Source organism: Falco biarmicus, chromosome 7, assembly GCF_023638135.1.
Source record: "Falco biarmicus isolate bFalBia1 chromosome 7, bFalBia1.pri, whole genome shotgun sequence".
Lineage (NCBI taxonomy): Eukaryota > Metazoa > Chordata > Aves > Falconiformes > Falconidae > Falco > Falco biarmicus.
Genome location: NC_079294.1, coordinates 56379490 through 56402684, shown reverse-complemented (window position 1 = coordinate 56402684; position 23195 = coordinate 56379490). Strand labels below are relative to the sequence as shown.

Below are 23195 nucleotides of genomic sequence, written 5' to 3'. Positions count from 1 at the left end.
CAGAGCTGGCCCAGTAACTGCACTCCTCAAAGTGATGTGGAAATGCAGGCTTGAAGAAATCTGTGATCTGACCTGCAAAATTAGGAAGGTAAAGTCAGAACCAGGGAAGTCTACAGTCAAACGAGTCAACCTGTAGCCAGTATGTGGCTCATATTGCATTCACTTACAAGTGACTATGGCTTATGAAGGACTGAATGAATACATTTTGTTCATGCAGGTCAGCTGCTCGTTTTGCAGCTGGCGCATATTAACAACCACTGTCCGTTTGCATATACGCAGAGCAAAGAGCAGTAAATCTGGCCCTCAGTACTGAAGCTTTCTCACAGCCATACAGCTGAAGACATAATTCCAGAAAGCCCTTGCCCAAGAAACAGGTGATGCCAAGAGGAAAAGAAATGTTGCAGTTCTCAGAAACATTACCACTACTCGGCAGGAACTTTCTTGGTTTCCCTGTCTTAAAATATATTTGTTATACCACAGATTAACTGCATCCATTTAGGGAAGAAATGATCTTGAATCATTGTTTCATCTTAGGAACCACAGGTGATGTTGTACATAGTCTGTTTACAACCTCAGGGGTTAGTGAAAATGAAACCAAACTAAGAAAACGCAGACCATTGACCAGAACAAGACCTGCCAACATTTCCTTCTTTAATCTCTTAACCAAACAATACGACACATGACAGCACGATGGTGAGGATGAGGTTTCACAGCCTGCTGAGAATGCCAATTTTTGGTTAAAAAGAAAAAAAGAATATTTTGCTTATCTGATTTACATATTGCACATTAAATAAGCCCTGCAAGGTACCATGCTCCAAAACGGACTTATTTTTAAAGAAATGTAGATTAATAATCCTCCTTGCTTAAAAAATGAGCTTCAATATTTGTGCGAATCGTAGAGTGAAAAAAATCAATGTGCTATCGACTGCTGGGGATGATCACATTCATTTTGCCCTTTGTGGTTGGTGAAATCCATGCTGCAATTACAGAGACAGGCTGGCAGCAAAGAGCCTCAGTTGGGCTTTCAGCTCCACATTAATCCAAAACTCACCATTTTAATGCAGATATAGATTGCCACGAGTCAATAGCTGACTACTTGAATTGTGAAGTAGCAGTTCCATGCTATATTGGCAGCACTGGCTGTTACAGTATCTTCAAGTATTTTGAAATTTCAAAGCGTTACTCCATGAAAGTGAGGAGCGTAACTGACACCACATCAGAAGGGGACTGAGTGTTAATGCTATTATCATAAATGGGGGAATCTAGAATAGAGACATAATAGTACAAATAATCTTTAAGTAGATCAAAAGTAGACTTTTCATGGGACAAAATGTGTACGCACTCTTGCTCGTGTTTAATGTCCTAATGCATTATCCCATAAAGTATCCCAAATGCTGAATTTTTACAATGTAGTTCCCAATTCTCTCTCATTTACACTGTTTCAAGCAGAGATGACTTCACCAGAGTCAGAGGGATCACTCTGCATTTATAATCTGGCAAGTGAGGTCAGAATTTGGCTTTGAGTAGCAATTTCCTCTCTGGCAATCTATTTGTAACTAAGAACTGAATTCTGCCACTAATCTGTGTGAAGAATTGGGGAATCTACGAAGCACTCAGCATCTCTGTTGTAGCACATGAAGTGCAGGGTGAACTTGGAACTCTATTTTATGTACAGTATCTATATTCTTGTATACCTTTATGATGCTGACCTCCTTTTACCGTATCCTCACAAAATGGTGAAACATGCAGTGGCAGATCCACACATGCAGAGTGTTACAGCTGCCATTTATGGTGCACGAAGCAAACTCAATTCAAGACCTACTGAGTTCCATGGAAATGCTTCCATTGATTTCACTGAAGTGCGCATGTGTGACTGCAGGCAACTTTACTGCACAGGCAGACACCAAACCTGTGCTCAGGAGGAGCTGGCTACTGGTGTGCTAGGGTTAGGTCTCGGCGCACAGAGGCTGCACTGTGCCACACTGCCAAGCAGTCAGGCTCTGTCTTCTCTGTCCTGCAGCATGCCTGCAGATCCAAGAGGCACTGTGCAATTTATGACTATTTATTCTGTTAGTTTCAGAACTGATCAAATATTTACATATTTCCTAGCTACTGCATGATGGTGGCATGTAGGGACATACTCTTTCAGGTTTGATGTTGATCACCTTTCCCTCATTCATGCATATATCCATTTTCTGTGCTACAGGTAAGAACACAAGAGGAGTATGCTGGGGTGGAGCAACAAACTCAGCTTTGTCAGATGCAGAACAATGTGCACAGTCATTTTTATTACCAGGGTAACCTATGAACTCAGTAAGGTCTATTAGCACATGTAATATTATCAATAATAAAATAGATAAATATAGGGAGTAGACCTAGATATTTTGATGCAAGATCAGATGCGTACAATCAAAAGCAGCCATTTTCCTTTTTTCATGTCTGAAATATAGACCCATTTGATGTTGGTAAGCCTTCATGTGGTTTTAGACTCTTAATGATGAGTCTTGAGCAGACTATACACCTATAGGGCTTTGTGGAGGCTTTCTAAAAGAAAAAAGGATTCACCCTGATGTTACATATTGGTATTCTGTGTAGCTTTTCATAACATGCCTAATACACCTTAATGGTCTGCCTTAAAAACATTATGAGATTGGAGCCAGGATCTTAACTTTGCCTGCAGAAAAAAAATACTGGTTCTTGCAGCTGATCTGTAGCTGATGGGCTTTTATACCTGAAAGCCTCATTAAATTCAAAATTTGATATAGTGTGGAAATGAAGATATAAGTATCTCAGTTATAAACAGACTCATGTTATGTTTAGAATGAAACCACCACAACATTGCAGGTTTTTGGTTGCTTAGAAGGATAGAAGTGAGCTTTCAAATGTTTTAATTTTGGTTTCCTGAACCAAATATAAGGTTTCCAAAAGATCAGAATTTATCTCAACTCTAATAGATAACGCAACAGTAATTTTATTAGTAGCAAGAATCAGTATAAGTGTGACACAGGTTTCACTGAACTCGATGAGAGGGAAGGACATCCATTTGCATGGAGAGGCTAAGGGACTTCTGTAGGAAGACTTCTGCAAGTTGAAACTGCACAAATTATTAAGGTTTTCAGAATCAGGTCCTCTCCCGGTGAAACTGCTGTGATCTAAAATGCCAGATAGAAAGAGCTCACAGCCACAACCATTCAACATCAGTTAGAATATTAATGAGTAAATGGAAAAAGTGCTTCAAACCAACAGGAAGAGTTTTTCACCTTGACCTTGCTACCTGAGTAGTTTTCATTAATTATGAGGAACTGGGCTTATAGCAGAGTGCATAATGATAGCCATTATGTGGAGACCATAAAATTAGTCCCTGTTTTTACAGCCTGTAGAAACAAACTAAAAGTCTGTCCCAAGAAGCTCGTAATCTTAATAATAGAAAGCACAGACAATAGGAATAAGGTGTTGAATGCACATCCCAACCACGTCCCAGCACCAAACAATGGTTACCTCTAGAGGCTTTGAGGGAGGTGTGAGGTCCGTCATGATGGTGTAGGTTAAGTGGGGAAACCATGCTGAGTGGAGAGAACTGGACCTGACTCACAACTCACGTAGTGCCAAAGCAGCGATCAGGGAAGAGAGCAGAAAATACCTGAACTGAACCAAGCCCAGGGCACTGCTGCTCTGGCTCCTTTGGGCCTCGCCTCTGACTGATTCCTCTCTGCATTTTTTTTTTTCCTGAGGACTATTTCACAGCTTTTGGTTTAGTTTTCCCCAGTGCAGCTGAGCCCCGTCCCTGTTACAGTTTTCCCCGATGCAGCTGAGCCCCTTCCCTTCTCCGGAGGTGCCCATTCCTCTTGGAGGGCACCAGCCTGTCCCCCCTGGCCTCTCCCAGGGACAAGCCCCAGGAGGGCACCCACAGAGCTTCCTCCCATACTAATTTTCCCTTTATTTTCACTCTGCTCATATTGCTTCAGCTATCATGTTTTCAGACTATCTAGCTTGAGGTTGATTTTAAGACACCTAGTGAAACTTTGTACTCCAAGAAAGGTAATTTTGAACAGTTCAGGAGAAGTAAGCCTGCCTTTAACAATCTCCACCTGGAATAAGAAAAACTTAATAAATTCTTCATGTTTACTGCATTTACACAAGGCCCCAGACTATGGATTAACTTTTTATTACTCCTTGTTGTAAGTTTTTTTCCCCTCTATTATTAGTTTTTTTAACAAAACAGTGGCAAGGGGAGAAAAGTGTTATCTTCCCTGTGGACATTTACAGGCTTTTAAATGAAAGATTGGTTACAGATTTGTACTCTGTGGAAGCATGAAATACATAGCTGGTGTGCCCCATATCTCAACAGAAGAACTTTTCTAATCATCTGGCAAAAGCTATTCAACAGAATTAGGTAAATCTCTGAGAGTTTGGAGTATCTGCTTCACTGCTGAAAAAATACCAAAGAATGAATACACACAAATACATTTTCCTACACAGGAGGTCCCACGCACTTTTTCATAGACAAACCGTAGGCAGTGGCTTTTTATTTACTCCTTTTAGTCGCAAAAATCTATTCTCTCTCCAGCAGTGAGTGGAATTTTCCAGTGCTGCTTAATGTTGAAATAATGAACTTTGGCAAACTAAATCAGCTGAGAGCAAACTCTAAATATGAGAACTTGTAGCTTAGGTGGCATTTGGTGTCATTGCATCATGGGAGCTGAGCTGTCCTTAGACCACTGAGTACAGAGCGATAAATCCTGCTGGATTCAAGGGTCATAATCTTGTTTCTCTACTGCTTCCTCCTTTATCCTGGTTTCATCACTCGGTGCTATGATTTTGTGTTCTGCCCCTCTCCATATAAGATCTTATGGCTCACTATAACTTTGCGGCAGTGGTCTTCTCCAGTGGAAAGATGTGATATTTTCTAAACCAAACATAATTCCTTAGCAACATATAATAGTATCTGCATTCCAAGAACACACAGAATTAAATGGTTCAGCATAGATTAATCACAAAAGAGAATATTTTTTCTCTCTATTTCATGTGTCTTTGAGATCATCATGAAGAAGTCTGCAGAAAGAGGGAGTACAATGCAGCAGGGGCCCCCAGAAATGCCCAGAAATGCCAAGCTTTTCTCAGGGAGAAGTCAACTGACATGCAACTAGCTGAGCATTTCAAAGACAACAAAAATAAAATCAGCCAGGAAAAACAGAGTTAAGGGAAGGAAACTACAACAATTCCTAACCACTGTTTTAGAATCACAAGATTAGTGAGCTGACTGAATTCACATAGCTTACATGTTGCTGCCCAAGAAAGAGGAGGTACAAAAGGACATCGTGTTATGAACCGGAAAGTCAGTTCCTCTCTATGCCACATCAGAAGTTTCAGAAGCTGAGAACCTAGGTGCTAAGCTTCCTGCTACTATTTCTCATTCCAATGATTTCCACCTGAACATATGCATCAGAAAAAATTAACCCACCAAATGCACAGGAAAAAAACCCCAATACCTTAAATGCCTCAAAAGGAATTGCCTGAGGTTTGAAATAGAGTGGACTTGTAACAAGTGCCAAAATTTATCACTGAACTGAGAAAAACACTGAAATTGATGATCAGACTTGCTGGTTCACATCAAAAGAAGTGGCACCTTGTTCAGCAGCACTTTAGCCCACAAGAGTATCAGGGTATACAGCGACAGCAGGAGAAAAGGAAACATTACCTGTATGGTATCTTCTCTCACTGTACTTGATCCTCCTTCAAATCTCAATGTATTGATCCAGCCCTGTCATTCAACAACTGTCATAACACGTCCAGGTGGAGCACTAGCACCCAAACCATGGGGCCATGTTTCTTGGCTCACTGACACATGATGATCATGCAGATGGAAGACAACAGATGTGGTCAGCAGCTGGAAGGGCTGCAGAAAGGCTTCCTGAATGGAAGTGAATGGCTAATTAACAAAGTAAATTAATGCAGCCTTTTAATTTATACTTAAATATGACCAACGCAAAAGACTGGATGGTACAAAGTGCACAGCATCAGTCTCAGAGATTAATCCTCGTCTGATTAATGCATATACTTTAATCTAGGTGCTTCTTGATATTTTGTCTAAAATTAATATTTTCAGAGCTGACTGACCTGCAGTTTTATAAGTATCTGTCACCAAGTTATTAAACACATCACTACAGCATTAAAATACATTCCATACGCTGACTATCCATAACATTCCCATGTTAAATCTGAAGGTTTTTTATTCCTTTAAAAGCACTTAATGGCTCCAGCCCTGCACACTTGATAGAACTGTCACCATTTACCCTCAGCCGTTCTCCAGACTCAGAACTGGCAGCCTCCTGGAAGCCATCTCTAGTCTGGAGAGAGCTTAGGACAACAAATTCCTGTGTTCATGCCTGTTCATAAGTCTCTGACTAAGCATTTGGGACTAAAAATATGGGAATTTACCACTATTTATTGTTTATGCATAGTCCTAGACAGCAAAGTCTGGCTGAATTTCTCTGGATTCTGGAAAATGGGGATTCAAGGTCTGATTTCAAGTCACCCACAAATCAGTACTCCCAAACAGAGGGGAAGCCTAAGAGACATGAATTTATGCCTTATTCTTCACTCACAGACAATAGGAAACAAGGTTGAAACACTTCAATTCCCTTCAAGCATTAAACCTTGTGCATGGAAATAGCTGTTGCTCTCGGCTACAACACTCCTTAGTCCTGAGATCCAAAGGAGGAATGGAAACAAGGAAGCTGTGGTCACCAGCTCAGCCAGGAGAAGCAGTTTCAGCACTCATCCTTGCTCCCTGGGAGCACAGAAACTTAGTAAAACCTGATCTCAAACTGTAGAGCTTTTGCTGCCAACCCTGGTCCTGCCCTGTGACTTGAGCAGTGCAAGGCACAAAGTCATTCCTGGATTTGCATAAGCAATGGACATTAAAATGCTAAAAGTATCTGCATATGTTGTCCAAGCAGAGACCAGCTCAATTTTTGAAAACCAAGCCTTGTGTTCAACAAAGTGCTGCTCTTCCAATAAAACAATGAAGTGAAACCTAACTCAAATGAATTGCACCCCTCAGATGTTTACATGTTTTCAATGTTATGCCTTAACAATTCAGGAATCTAAAGTAGAAAGTTTTTTTATATATCAATCTACAAACAAACCTTAACATTTACAGAGAATTGTTAAATATAAAAAAAATATTTAATCAGACTTAAGTAGATTCACACTTTATAGTACCTTCATTACAAAAGTTAAAAATGCACTGGGCATTGAAAAAATTGCAGTATCACAATACTCATAATTCAATTGCTACTGAGCCTCTTAATGTGATGATAAGTTGCATCATTAGAAAAAGTTTTTTGCTTCTTAAATGAGGTGTGAGGAAAGGGGAAGTGCAGAGATAAGTAATTATGTTTCTAACAGAGAATATAAAACAAGTTAAATGCATCTGCACTAGAACTCGATATGAAATAGTTTTCCCATCTTATGAACATTTCCAATATTGCAGATCTCCTTTGCATCCTAAATCAAAATGAAACACTGTAAAAGTTTTCTGAACCAAAAACTTAAGAAAAATGTCAGCTTATGCCAATCAGAATATATTGCTTTCATACGTTCCAAATGCCATCATTTTGCTTTTACACTTTTTCTTTTGACTCATGTTTGTTATCAATAAGATTTTCAAACAAAATGTAATGAAACTAAACTTTTAGAAAATGATGCAAAATCCTCTATGAACAATTTGTAACTTTTCAAAACTTCTTACAAATGGAAATGTCATTAAAGGTACCCTGTTCCAGCAAATTATTTCACACTTGACAAATCCACACATTTTGGAAAAAATAGATTTTGTCAAGTTATTTTCAGTCAACTCTCTCTGATATCAATATCTCAAGTCTGTGAAACATCAGACTGTGTGAAGCTATTACAAATACTGAATGTGTAAATAATTATCTCCATCTAAATTACTTCATACTTTTTCACACAAGAAACATAAATGCAACAATAGATCAATCTGACTGTAAATATCTAAATATGTCCTTTAAAAGCCAAAGGAATGTCAGATACAATTTATTTTCAGCCAGTGCAAACTGAGACATTAAGTGGCAATTCTACTTCCATTAGCTAAATCTGGCAAATATGCAACTGTTTAAAGGCATTGTCAATAGCCATTGCACAATTAAGTATTTGTACTGATGCCTTATTAAATTACCCTTTTCAAGTAGGCATAATAAACTAGGAGTTCACTGTACAGATTTTCATGGTGAAAGTCCAGATCACAGGAAAATTTATTTAAAGAGAATGCAGTCCACTGAGTAATGAAGTAAATGTCAAATGTTTTTGGCCAAATAAATCTGAGTTGTCTTAAAACTTTTTTGGCAGATATAGCTGAACACAACACTGGTAACAAAAAGCCTTCAGATTAATGATTTTGATTTACAGAGTTCCCAGGTAAACTTTCAAATGCGCTGCATATCCAGCAGCAAACCCTGCCTGGTGGGGAGTGGACTTCATTACCACGGGCAGTCAAAAAAGGCAAGACAGTCAGAGCTGATAACTTGGATGCTCATTCAAAGTACCATTGGCCTCTGCTGGTTTAATTATAACTTATGCTGCAGCGCCCTGGAAAGAGCCGCTGTGGGTGCTGCCCACCCCCAGCCGCAAGGAGAGGTGCTGGGACTGGCTGCTGTGTGCACACCCTGTTGCCTCCCACCCAGCTCAGCACGCCACGTGGGATGGAAAGAAATGTAAAATTGGTTTTCTGCAGTTGATTACTACTCCCCAGTGGCAAGGCATGTCTTTGAGCATCAGTGTTTCTTAGTGGGGGCCACTCTTGCAGTCCCTGGGGGCTGTTTTCCCCAGCCCCCCTCTGCTCTGACCAGCCGCAGAGGTGCAGGAGAGGCAGGCGCAGGCGAGGCAATCCTCCTCCTTGTTCAAGGGCACACAGCCATGACAAAGAAAGCCTCAGCCTAGGGGCAAGTGCCCCCATAGCAGGCAGCTGCTAGCGACCACCTAGCTCTTTGTGGCTGCCAGGATCAAGGCTAGTGCCAACAACAGTCCAGACTGCGTGGGTGTTTCACCCCACCCCCTGGAATTGTGCCTTTTTTTCCAACTATTTGTCCGGCTTGCTATCCCACCCAAACAGCGCTGGCTTTACCTATGTGCTAAATTTGCAGATACTCCTCTTGCAACCTTTCTTTTTTAGCATCGCAATCAGTTGCCAAAAGGTGTGGAGAATTACCCTCAGACCCTTATCTTTGTGCCTGCTTGCCACTGTTGAAATGGAACGGTGGTGGCCACAGATTGACAAGATGCTGCCTATTGGGAAACTGGAATTTTGTCTTTCCAGACCTCTTCCAGCGCTGGGCTGCTGATTTCTTTACACACTGTGTAAGCTAGCCAGGCATGCATCCTTCCAAGGCTCAGCTGTGTGCCTGGCTTGAACCGGCCTCAAAGGAAGACGGGCATTGACATTTGCTAGCAGATTTCGAACTGTTGCAACACAAAGGCTTTATCTTAAATGCAACATCAAACCACTTCCAATATTTATAATTTCCTCAGACATATCATATACTCTAAATATTTTCTCACTGAATGTACAAGGATTTTCTTCTCTTCATAGCTTCATTGCATTATTACTTTTAGCCTGATGCTTTTAAGAATAGTAAAGTTGCAGCATCCAAACTGTTACACATAGGGTTGTGAATTTATTCTTTTAAATTATAACTTAGTATATTTAGTCAGTTTGTTTTATATCAAGCATTTATTTAAGTGGTTTTCATTGTATTGACATTTTATAATGCCCTCCTAATATTCTTATTATTGATTTTAATACTGCAATGGTATTATTCATGGTGACACCTATTGGAAAGCAAGCTTCAATTATATCAATAGATGCTATTATTATAACATTGATAACATTAATATTTGATAGCAGCATAAAATGTGATGTATTGGCAATTAACTCATTAATGTAGATATCATTAACCAAAAATGTCAGAGTTGTTTTAAAGATTTTTCCGTTGTTTTCTTTTAACAAATTCTCTAATCACTGGCTTAGTTTTGTATTTTCTAGCATGTATTAGCCACAAAAGTTTTTCAGAAAACTAAATAATGGCATCCCTTTTAAATAAGAAAAGATGGGCTTTTATGACTTGTAAGATACTGCGAGTCTTGAATCTACAGCATTAGTAATAGGTACAGAACATGAAACTCCAGCACAGAATATTCAAAAATAAAAGATTTACCAAAACATAACCGTGCCTTTTTGCTTGTTGCTTAGCAACCAGAATTGATCTAGCAAAAAAGTCACCTGACTGAGGAATTGCTGGTGGCAATATTACTCCATCATTTTTCTTTTTCACACTAAACTGATGAAGGTTCTATCAGAAACAGCTATTAATTGTTCCTTTCTTTTCTCTCCAGCTCCTTAATTATACAGTAGAAACATTTCTGTTGCTGTTACTGAAAGGGAGAGCACAATGTAAAGCTTAAAAATTTAAGAGACATTCAAATACATCTAGATCTAAAAGACTGAATATTGCAAGCCGCAACTCACTGTCAACTCTGCTATCCCAAAATAACAAATGCAGTGAACTGTTCATATAGCGACAGAATAACCATTTTTACCACACCTGCACTGATGGACAATTTGCAAGAATCTTTCAGAAACCACAGACTAAGAATACTTGTTGTTTTGATGACTCAGTTGGAATTCACCACCACATTTGTCTTGCTTTCATCATTTCTAAACATTAGCATTTTCATCTGTTGACTGAAAGCACTTCTGGTCCTCTATAACATATATATAAAACACTTTTGATCTTTTAAAATCCTCCTGTCAACCTGGAATCACACAGCCTCTTACATTACCTTGTTCTTGTCCTTAATGGTGACCTACAGTGAACTCTGCACTCCCTACTTTCAGATGTTCAGCATCCCTCCTTTGTTAAAAGCTGCTGATCAAAAAGGAACATTGTGTTCACTGTGTTTCCCTCTATAGCCCCTCACAATCATTTACAGGATTCACACTAAAATACACAGGGTATGGACAGTGGCAATTTCATTTAACCACATACTGTATTTTTGTTTTGCTTTCTACAATACTTAATTCCTTAAGTAAATAAGAACAGGGAACGCATCTTTGTACTCAGACATTTGGCCCATCATGAGCTGCCAAATATAATGTTGAGTCCAGGAGAGACAAAAGATTAATCTGCAAACACCTAAATTGCCTTTTTACCTTTTTTTCTTTGAAATGAATGCTCTATACAAGCTCAGATGACATTTGTCCTTTTAAGAAGTGAAAAAATGTTACCTAAATGGAGCATATATCCAGTTTCACTTTTCCTCTGTATCATATTCAGATCTGGTAGATGGGATTTGATGCTGCTTCCCATAATGCCTCCATGGCTTTTTCTGTAAAAGCTTAACAAGGACACAGCATCAGAGAGTCTTTAGTGGCTAATACCCGACCCCTTTCTCTCACATTACAGCTCCAAGTGACCATTTTCATGCCAAAAGGTCACCAACATCCCCATCCCCATGGAACCAATGTGCATCAACCTTCTAACCTTTGCCACCGAGAGATGATAGCTATTTGGGCTGCAATTCCTTCATTACAGATGGTCCATATTTTATATTTAGTGTGGGAGGTCAAATTTAGGAAAGCAATTTCTCTTAAAGCTAAGAGTTCCAATAATCCAAGATCTTCTATTGGCTTATGGGTGAGTGGACAGTAATGGGTTTATGGGCAGCTCTAGAGTTTTTTTCTTCACTGGGGAGGGAATTCCGTCAATCTAAATTTTTAGGATTGGGTGGCTACCACTGTTTATTATTCAGTGAGCTCTTATTAGATTGTATCTAACACACACTACAGCAGGCAGGGAGTATCCTTATAAGCAGGCTCGCAGGCTGGATCAATATCTCAAGGCATTTACAATCTTCTTGAAACAGATTAAACAATGTTATTTTTTAATTCTATTTTTAAAGCTTATATGTGGTCATGCAGTTTTGTTGGTGACAAAAGCATTCATCCATTATCATCATTAATCACAATGGTTAATCTACTGTTAAAGCAGCTTGCATCTTAATACAGAGACAGCCTTCAGTGGAAATAACCTAAAATTTCATGGCAGATCAGAGAAGGATTGAGCAAATCCTGAAACCAACAATAAAATTCAAAAGATCAAACTCCAAAACGCTTGTTAAAAGATATCTGCTCTACATTAAGGAGGAACATTTTGATTCCATTTGGTATCCATTTTTGTAAAATGGAACAATTATGATAGCCCAAATACTGCAAATATTTATGCACATGCTTAAATTCATAGACCAAGCCCCAAGCCAGCAAAGCATTTGAGGACACTGTTACACCCAGTTCTGCTCAGGCCAGCATTCAGGCATGTGCTTTACTTGCTGGTAAACGGCAGATCCACGCGTAGTTTTTGGAGTGCAAGGTAAGAGCTTATCACCTATGACACTGTTGAATGATTCTAGTTCTTGAAGGCCAACGCAGTCTACGGCTAAAAATCTCTCTTAACCCTGCAAAACTACTTCAAGACACAAAAGCAGTTCTGAAGCTGACTGTGAATAAGCAATTTAAGTGCAATTTGCTGTCTGTATGATCATGTTCTCTATTGACCACAAATATTCACAGTAGTGCTAGGGAAACCGAATTCATCCAAGAGAGCATTGCCCAAAGCTCCCTGTGAAAAACAAAGCTTGCTACAATCGGGGAACAGAAACAATATCGGGTCAGTGCAACAGAAAGAACTAGTAACATGCTCTTCCTATGGCTTCTAGCTGCTGTGCAAAGCATCCTTACTTAAATCCGTACCCTTTACATGGTTTAGATCAGTGTTTTTTAAGTTTCCAGCTTTGTCCTTTACTAACAAATCCACAGATTAGAAAAGGAGATCTTTAGGCAGACATTGCAGACAAGAAACATTTGTGATGAACACCCTGGCCCAAGACAAGATCACAACTGATTTCTGAAAGTAAATTTCTCAAATGTTTATTTGCACTACATTTAGTCTTTACCACTTGCTGAAACCTACACACAAGATTTCAAAAGAGCATGACTGATTCACTGACGAGCTGGCCATAGCCACCTGCCGACCAGGTGCTTTGCTGGGAACACACAGCCTCCCCCTGCCGTGGGGTGCCTGTCACCCCCTCCTCATCTCGCATTGTGAAGGGACTAAATGCAGTGCAGACTGGCAGGCACAGAGGGGTTGGGGAGAAGCAAAAGCCAAACTTCTACATGCATTTAAGTGTTAAAAGATGCAGCATTAATGCTAGTGAGGTTTTAAAATAGCACCTAACCTCCAGTGCCAGGCACCTGGGCAGCAGAGTATCCGCAGACTCAGTAGAACCCTCTTTGTATCAGAGAGGTGGCAAATGGGGAGCATATGCTAAACACCTTCTCACGACAAGCAAAAGCTGCAAGGTGCTTGTGCCACATGTTTGCCTTGAGAGTGCCTGGAAACATCTGTGTATTCAAACCGGACATTTGGAGAGCATGGGGTGGGGACTGGTGGTGATAATGGCCACCATTATTGATTCTGGAAATAACACCGGGCTGATCTGACCCTTGATATAATCCCACTCTGATCAATAGGGTTATCAGGATTTTTTAAAAGGTGAGCTTGGCTGGCTTCACACTGCATTTTTGTAGTGGTGCAAAGGGAGTCAGTTTCTTTGGTGTCTTTTAAAACATCTTCCATCACCCTTTTTCCCAAGTAAAACTGTGCCTGCACAAAGCTGCCATTGTGTAAATGAAAGTCAAACTCACAGGCTGGCTCTGAAGGAAATGAAGGGACCAGAATTGCCTTGCTGTTGTTAATACTTCCCTGATGTTGTTTTTCTTCTCTTATTAGGCTCAAATATTACAAATTTGATAATATTTGCGTACAACACTTCCATAATTTAAAGCAAACATAATACAGCAAATCTCTATTGACTTTACCTTTGATATTCTGTAGTCTAAAAACGAAAAAGGTGTTCCTCACCGCGATGCACCTCCACAGTCTATGACCACAGGTATGTCTGCATCAGACTTAATCAAGGCAGTTACCCAGGTTTTAGAGCTCCAACTGGTATTTCAGACTGGGGCAGCAGTTTAAGACCAGGCTGCCTCACTCACCAGAAGGTACTGCAGTGCCCTGGGTGCAGCTATAGCTTGGCAACATATGCTGACCCAGACAGGCCCAGCAGCAGCCATGGCACAGACATAACCTGAGCCACAAAGCAAGGTGTAGGTTGTTCTTGGTGTCACAGAAAGGATCTTTTTATTTTTAATTACTTTATCTCCTATGTTAATGATGGGGAATATTTTACACATTTTTAACATAATGGCTGAACTACAATTTATTTCTGCAGTGTTTGTGCTATGCACTCCTTGGGACAGAAGCTGCTGTTGCATTTGATCCTGTGTGGGACCTCATGCATGGTGCCTGGTCCGTGCTGAGGTCTCTCAGCTGCTATCACAACTCACCTTTTCTGACACATTATGGCAATTCCTTTTTTGTTTTGGCCTGTTATTCTCACTTTCAATGAACGATCTCTGTAAAAGCTATAGTGTGAAATTAAAACCATCTGCCCTGTGCTTACAAACATATTCCCGCTTCAGGGTCTACACTATAATCTGTCATAACTCAAAGCAGTTAACATTAAAATGATGTCCTGTGAAGGTACGATGGGTGTGGACAGAACCAATTTGTTTATACAATTGTGTTTTGCCACAGAGTAAATTAAGTTACAGGGTATTCATCAAAATTGAATTACCACAGTGCAAGCTAACAATTTCCCAAAGACATTGTGACACAAGCACAAAGCAGCCCGTCAGCCACAAGGAATCGCTGTCGTCTCGCAGGCTGCAGCTGAATTACCAAAACAATTAGACAAAAGCAATCCTCAGAAAGCTGGAAGTTGCCAACCAGTGGAAAACAGTGACAAGTCTAAAATTGTGTTTATTTCTTACTTAGAGAAGCCAGAAGAAAGGTCAGAGAGACCTTCCATGGGTGGGACATCCATGGGAGCAGGCAACGGTGATATCTTAGGGTAAGGAGGGCTAGTGTCCTGGTGGGACGGGCAGAACTTCTGTCCTGAAATATTTTACTCCTTGAATGAGATGGAACAAGACACCTCCTATCTTACCTCACATTTATTTACATGAAATGGAGATGAAAGTGAGAAAATTATTATGTTTGAATACAGGAAAACTTAGGAGCACAAATGAGGTCAGAGGAAGATTTTAGCCCTCATTTTCACTCAATTTATGCTGCAAAACAGAGAAGACGATCTGGAAAACAAGTAAAAGTGTGTGAATGGGGAGACCACCTTCTAATTTATCTTCATTTTTTTCCTGTATGAAAGTTTGTTTTGCTAATTGTCCTCACTTGAGATAAGACTGAAGTAAAAAAAAACCCAAAACTGTTTAAAAGGTATTTTAGTTAACTGAAAAAGGAGTTTAAAGAGTAAAGTAATTTTAAGAGCAGTGAAATGCTGCTGTTGGAAAAAACATAAAAGTTGAGGGCTGAATTTCTCTCATCTTTAACTTAATTTTTTAAAAAAGAAATCTGTCACTCCACTTTTCTTAAGGAAACAGAAAATGCAAAGATTTTGCAAAAGGACAGATGTTTCCCTATGCTTTCAAAGTAACCGAAAATTCACCAATTTTCTCAAAAATCTTTCATAAAAATACAAGGTGACATTTTATAATTCAGTCTCTGGTAATAATCATATTTCTACCTGCTAAAAGTATCTTGGTCAAAAATATTGTAAACCCAGCCCTCATGAGACAGTTTGACCTGCTCAGGTTTGGAGAACAGCAAAGCGGTTAAACCAAACCACTGTTGAGTTGTGCTTCACACCTGAATGAGTGTCGGGAACAGACTGGAGCTGCCCACTGTAACCCCCCTGAAACATGTTGGATGTCCCCTCCTTGACACCAAGTGCTGCGCATCCTTGGGCTGCCTGCTGTGGCACAGCACACAGCCTCCCCGATGGAGCAAGTCCAGCAGAGAGCCATGAGCACCTGTGGGGAGTGGAGTTCTTCAGGGAAAGCCCAGAGATCAGGCAGCCTCAAGGGCTATTTCTTGGAAGGGAAGATGCTGGGGCCAGGGCAGGCAGGAGCCAACCTTCCCAACAGTGTGCCAAGAGATGCCCAGATGCCATGCCTCAACACAGGGCTCGGGCACCCCTTCCCTCAGCTGCACTGGTTTAGGGTAACAGCCACCGCGTAGTCATACACTACCTTCCTGAATCATTGCAGGCTACATATAATTTTCATAAGACTCTTCCATTACAACAAATCCCCCATCAGTAAAACCTATTAGAAAGCGGCTTTACTAGGGCTTGGCAGGATAGATTTGGTTTTTAAAGGATAATCACGCATCATTTCATTGGCAGACAGGACGTTAGAGCTAGAACTAAAAAAGAAAATCAAACATGTATCTACCTCAATCCCAAATTTACATCGGCAAGGCTACGCGGTCCGGGGAGGGAGCACGGGCTGCAGGCATGCGCCTTTCGGCATGAACAAATTCTGCCTCTAGGTAGGCTCAGGAAGAGCTCAGCCTTGAGCTCACGGCTGCTCTCCACAGGGCTGGCAGAGGGGTGTCCCCCCAGAGCTCAGCCCTGTGCCCGGGGGCTGCCAGCCCTGGGGAGGCTGGGCACCGCCGCCTGAGGCCATTTGCTACCACTGGGGCTCCTGGCTTCCCCTGCGGGTGGTCTCTGCTTGAAGGACTGAAGTGTGCTGTGGGGCAGGAGCAGCAGAAGAGCTGCCTCTCCTCCAGCGCCCTGCCAGGCTGGCCCGGACAAACACCCGCCGGGTCACTGAACCTGGCAAAGCTCTGCTGGACCAGTGGCTGTGACCCCGAGCCACAAATCCCTTCCCAGTATGGCACTGGCTCCCCTGCTGGGCCAGGGAAAGTGCTGTGAGCTGTTACCTGCTTTGTCAAGAGCTCCCTCAGGGAATTTAGCAGTTGTTTTTGATTTTTATTTTGAATTTGGATGGGGTGAGCGGGACTGCTTCTTTGCTCGGATGGAAATGAGCTTTCCCTACGCAGTATATATTACTGGATGCCATACTGGTGTGTCAAGAGATGTTGACTGTGCACATTTACATAAATCTAAAAGTAAATAAATATACTCACAAGCCTCCTCAATCAAAATATGCCACAGACAACTAAAAGATCTTGAATCAAATATTAATGTTGGCGATTTCTCCAGCTATTTTATAATGCTTCCAGCTATCTTTATCACACAATGCGTAATGCACTACCTAATTTTATTCCTGAGCTATCACTAGTATCATCTTTTTGATGGCCTCAAACTGGCTTAATAAAACCGGTCCTCCTTTGAGTGCCCAGGAGCAAGTGCTTAAGATGGAGACAGGCTAGCCAGCACCTGCAGGCTGTGGCACTCATGATCAGGACAGTGCTTACTGAGCCACAAGAACGAACTGTTATTCATTAAAGGTCTGCTACTCTAGCACAGCTAAGTCCCCTCTCACATCCATATCCTGAGACAGGTGAGAAGACTGTGAACACTTTCCCACATCTCTAAAGTTTGTCCTCAGTTTACAGGTACATATCATACCTGTCAGTTCCTTTGCCTCAAACTTTTTTTGTTCTTTCTACTTTCTGCAGTTTTCCCACTACTAAATGTGCCAGGTCATTACTTCTTTGCTGCATTATGTCCTTTTCCCTACATTGCTATAAAGCTCCACGTCTCATGGAAAGGTCTCAGATTCATGTTTTCTAAATAAAAGGGGATGTGTTTTTATACTTAGCATCGGCAACGACAAGAGAAAATGAATCTATTTAAAAAGAATCCCATGAAATTCCCTTGCAAATATTTGATTTGCAGCATGACTATGGGAACAAAACCAAGTCACTGGGCTTTCTAAATTTAATGGGGTTCAAATGTCCAAGGGCACCAGCTTTCAGAGGAAGAAGCAATGTCAGAGCATGCAGAGAAAAGGATAGTGTTTCTTAAGCAAAGGAAAGAAAATATCTTGAAAGAGGTTTACCCCTTGAAGTGAATCAGGTGAAGTTACTGGTAAAGAGTGAAAGGCAGGCACCTGTGAGTGTTCAGAGGGGATTAGATTCTTCCACAGATCGTGACTTTTAAGTTCAATCACTGTAATATTATTTATGACAGTTATAGGCCTGTATGGCAATATCTCAGGAAGGAGAGTGATTCATCAATTCCAACAATGCTTCTTCCAGAGACGGAGCTGCAGTGCAGCATATCACAAGCCACAATATTAGGTAGGAAGCAAGAAATCTTCAAAACAGGGAATGATGCAAAGTCTATTCAATCAACTTAAACATTCCTATTGCCTCCAGTGAGCTTTGGAGAAAGGCAGCTATTGAAAGCAGTTTTATTTGCCAGAAATCCCTTTTGCTGAAGATGGCATACTCTGGTGTATTACTGAGACAGAAGCAACAAATACTTATGCCCTGGATTATTTCAGTGCTTTCTCTGCAGTTTCTCATGCAGCTCAGCCCCTGAGGTCAGCAGAGGCACATTTCCTTACTACCCTGTAGCCATCAGGCAAGCTGAACATAAATCTTCCTCAAAACTAACCAACCTCACTTCATATCAAATATTTACAGCTATGCCAGCTGCTTCAATGATAGTACACAAATATCAACCTAGATTGCTGCCTCTCTCATGCAATATCTGGACAATATTGCTTTCTTCAACAAACATCTGAAGTCTTTCTTCTCTGCTTGCCTATGCCTTTCCCACCTGTGCCAAGATAGCAGTGGGGCTCTTTGCACATTCCTCATGAGTGCAAGTGGGATTTGTTATAAAGCTTTAGCCTGGGATGAGTCTGAGAGTCGTTCAGTACATTACCCACACATCAATTAGGATTTCTAAAATGCAAGATACTATGGGAAGTCACTTGGTGTCCTCTGAGAAAGATACACCGCTACTTCAAATATTTATTCTTTGTTAAGATAATTTCATGTCTGCAATTTTATAGTAAAAGTAAGTCTGCAGTCACCATTGTCCTTCTGCTCTACCATTTCTTCTCCAAATATTTACACTTTTTTTTCTGTTAGATATATAATACACCAAGACTGTAAAGCAAACACACGAGTGGTGCATGTTCTCTTAGTACTACATCTATCTTCTGCTAGACAGCAGCAGATGATCAGGCCTCTGCAGGCAATGTGTCAGTGCAGAAGATGCAGTGATGTGTTTACAGGACATATTTTGTTTTATTTATATGTATTCATATTAAATCCAGAACAGAGGTGCTACAACAGTAGCTGGGACAATTTCCCCTAGCCGGAACCTCAGCCCACTGGCTCTCCCTGTTCCATGATAAATGATGTGCAAGACACCAGCCCAGAGAAGAGAGCAAGTTCTGCACATGCAGAGAGAGGATGGTTCTATACCAAATGCTTAACTATGAACAGCTAATATGATATATCTTCCCCAAACTGGCCATTTGCTCACACATAAAGAAAAACTCCGTGTAATAGTGACACCTGGTGACACTACTGTTTTGCTTAAACACCCCCCCCCCCCCCCCCCCCCCTTCTGTAAATATACTAGGCTTCACTGAAAACTCCCAACCTATGCTAAGTGATCAGAGGTAGATCTATAAAACCGAACATTCAAGTATAAAGAATTTGGATTGATCTCTCATTCTTTGCTTTGGTCTTTCTTTTTTACACTGCTAACCTTCATCAGATGTTTATCTGATGCATAACATCACTGCACTGTTACGCTCAAAGAGATGTACCAGAGACCACATGGTCTACCTAGAAAAGAAATTTGTAGCTAGATGCTAATATAAAATGGAAAATTAATTATGTGCCAACCGTTAAGTCCTTTTTCTGTAGTCCACATTCCCTGGGCTGAGGACTCCATGTTCTTTGGAAGGGATTCTGCAAACTTAATGGTTAGAAGATAGAAAGTTATTCTGGTTTAAAAAACCCAAACACCTATGCATCTGAGATTTCTTGTAAACTTTCTCTGCCAATATATTCTTCAAAGTGACCTCATTTTTGTATTAAATAAGATGAAAAAAAGCTAGATGTGTCAGGAAGATACTAATAATAACCAATACTATTAGACATTGATCCCCACTTTCTCAAAGCGTTTGCTGGGAAGTGCAGGGATTATCATCATATACCCTGATGTTCTGGTTTTGTAAGTTATCATTTGTGTCCATTATTAAATTAGCTCACCACTGCGGTGGAAATCACTACTTCTATTCCTTGGTAACTATGCTATGAGTCATCTAGGCCATGGACTGTGTGAAGTCCTATTGGAAAATCCTGTGAAAATTAGGTGGTGAAAAATAAATGTATCTTTCTGACTCAAAGGGGAGTATGGTGGAAGGGGAATTAGTTTATACCTTTTATTCAGATATGTTCACAAAAAAGTGTGGGGAAGCGAGCGAAATGTCAGTGCAGATACAATAATATAAACCACATTTCCAAGCTTTGACCACTTAACTGTTTCCCAAGGGATGTTTTTACTGGTATTTTGTTGAACTCTCAGTCATTATGCTTCCTGTTATGAACTGGTTAAAGAGAATATTATAATATGGTTATGGGAAAGGAGAAAATAAAGTAATGAAGTGCATCTCAGCAGAAAGGAAAAGGAGAGAATGGCAGATGCAAAACCATCTCTTTTCTTAATTATGCCAAACATTTATTTGTAATTCCCTCATTTCCTTGCTCTTGCACAAACCTCAGATCCTAGCAGTTTGTTCAGGAATATTAACACTAACAAATGTGTAATTGTTGCCCATACTTCAGTCTCTAAGCAAAACACTTGTGCCCTCTGCTCAGCACATTGCTCTGCACAGCCTGCCTCAGCTGGAGGAGTCTTGCGTGTGTGCAGGGGACTGCTCAGGTAACAAACCCTGGGGACATCATAAAAGATGTACCTGGAGATGGGCTTCTCATTGAAGAGTAATGGAGAGGTCACTCTGCCTATTGTCAAGAAGGGCTGAGCCAGGGTCATTAATGATAATTAATCATTAATTAAACTGGGCATGATACACTGCAAATAGTATGTTGGCTACTCCATTCTCTGGGAAATCTCCTTGAAGTTACGCTGGCTCACACAGGGGTTATGCTCCCCGTGCGAAAGACCTGTCACTTACATGTGATCCCAAGCCACTCAGTGAAGTTGTGGAAGCAACAGTCTTTTTGTTGACTGAATTTTCACGTAATTTAATTTCATTGGAAATCACAGATGGTGTCACTCAGCAACTAGAGGCTAAAAAGGGGTACTTCGCAAACTAAATAAAAAAACTTATTAAGTTATAATAAGCACCAAAAGCAAATTGAGGTGAAAACTTTACTGCGAACAACATGTTTACTCTACACTCACAGTGATATTAAAATTGAATTTCTTTTTATTTTAAACTTCAATCATGCTCTTGGTAAAGCAAATAACTCTGTAATATGATGCAAAAAACTGGCTGAATGTAAGGAGCACGTTAATGTTAAAATATAGATAGGTGAGAATGGCTCAAATGTAAAAAGTTTACTTACATTATTTTTTTTTTACAAGTAAGATAAAAAGGAAAGAATAACATATTCTCGTCCACTGCAGGCCACTAAACTTTCTTCTTCAAATGAGCACAGATAGTGTCGTCGGTGTAACAGATTGCTTTCAAGACAGACAACTGCTGTGTGTGAACATGCACTTCCATGTCTGACCAGCCTTTCCCCACCCCTTGAGGAAGTGAGCCCCCAAACGATGCCATACTGCACAGTGTGGGAAGCTTTCCCCAAATCAAAACAGCCCACTCTGGAAGCACTGACCAGTATCCCAGGCATGTGCATGGTACAGGACATTTCGTCAGCCTGTAGCCCAGGTAATGTGCAACTCTTCTGTATTTTTAATATCAACCTACCACGCCTCCTCAAAATGACCTAATAGTTACTCAAGGGCACTGTGTTAATAGCTGTTCATGTTAGCTGAAGATATAGCATGTCTGTGAGGAAAACTTCGAAAGGACAGAAAACAATGCTTAATTTTTCCTGTGGGTGAAATGGGAAATGAACGTCTGCCATTACTGGAAATGAAGAAAAACTTTTTGTGATAGAATGGAATGCTGTTGTCCCTCTTCTGATTTTCTACGTGATCATTTTTGGAGAAAGGAATAATAAATTTTAAGAAAATCTCTGCTCACAGATGTGTTATTTATTCACCCAGTTAACAGTCATTTCCTGTAATCAGTCTAAACTGATCAATCTCCCATAATGAGAATGGAGCCAGCAGCTTCCTGGCCAGGGATGAGTCTGTGTCTCTTCTAATCTGCAGGCATAACGTATTGGAGGAGAAGGCTGCTAAATTCCCACATGTTAAGCAGTGAAAACATGGTAGTGTTCCCCTCTGCAGGTAGATGGCTAAAATAAGATGTATGAAGACAACAGTTCTCGGATCACTTGTATCATTACGGATATAAGAAAAAAGACTTTCCTTACATAAGCTTGAATTATTTATTAATTAATGCTAATACTGAAAAAAGTATTTTTCATTTTCTGCTGTAATATACCTGCTACCACTAATGGATGATGTTCAAAAGCAGATCCACAAATGTATTAAGAGCAATGATTTTTGACCCTTCATAGAAAAATGCTTTTATTAGTGCTGTAAATACCTCTGCTGAACACATAGATGGGGGTAAACTACTGAGAAAATGAGATTTAGTGGAAAAAAAAAAGGGGGATCAAATAGTGCTTTGTTCCTATGAAGAGTAAACCAGAAAATAAAGCAATGAAAAATCCTGCTCCTTGATTTCAGGACCCCATGGGCTGCCCTCCTGTAGTGGTATGTTAGTTGGTGGGCACAGGAAACATGTTCTTTTTATAACTGTTATGTGATTCCATGTAGACAAAGTGGCTGAAATATGTGATAAAAAGATAATACTACCATAAAATATTTTGAAATCTGCCATCTAATGTGGCCCTTGGTTTACAGGAAACACAGGAAAATAAAGACCCATAAATATCCAGATTTTTTTTTGGCCACTGCATCAGCATCTTTGTTTTGTTTATGAAATAAACCTAGATTTCTCTCTTCTTTTTTGGGTCACTATGTAGCTTCTAAAAAATATGGCATGTTCAGAGAGTTCTTAAACTCAAAATATTTCTTTCTTATTTAAAAACATTCATTAGACACCTATAGGAAGTCTTCCCCCGCTCACTTTATAAGAT

The 23195-nt window shown here is 40.3% G+C and overlaps 1 long non-coding RNA gene across 3 annotated transcripts in view; it reads right to left on the bottom strand.

The window, feature by feature from the left end:
- The window catches only part of LOC130153144 (uncharacterized), a 121372-nt gene extending 104620 nt beyond the window's left edge, over positions 1–16752 (bottom strand). For all 3 annotated transcript variants that reach the window (XR_008823237.1, XR_008823235.1, XR_008823236.1), the window contains exon 1: positions 16451–16752. This is a non-coding gene — a long non-coding RNA (uncharacterized LOC130153144). The remainder of the gene's footprint in view (positions 1–16450) is intronic.
- Positions 16753–23195: the final 6443 nt, after the last annotated feature.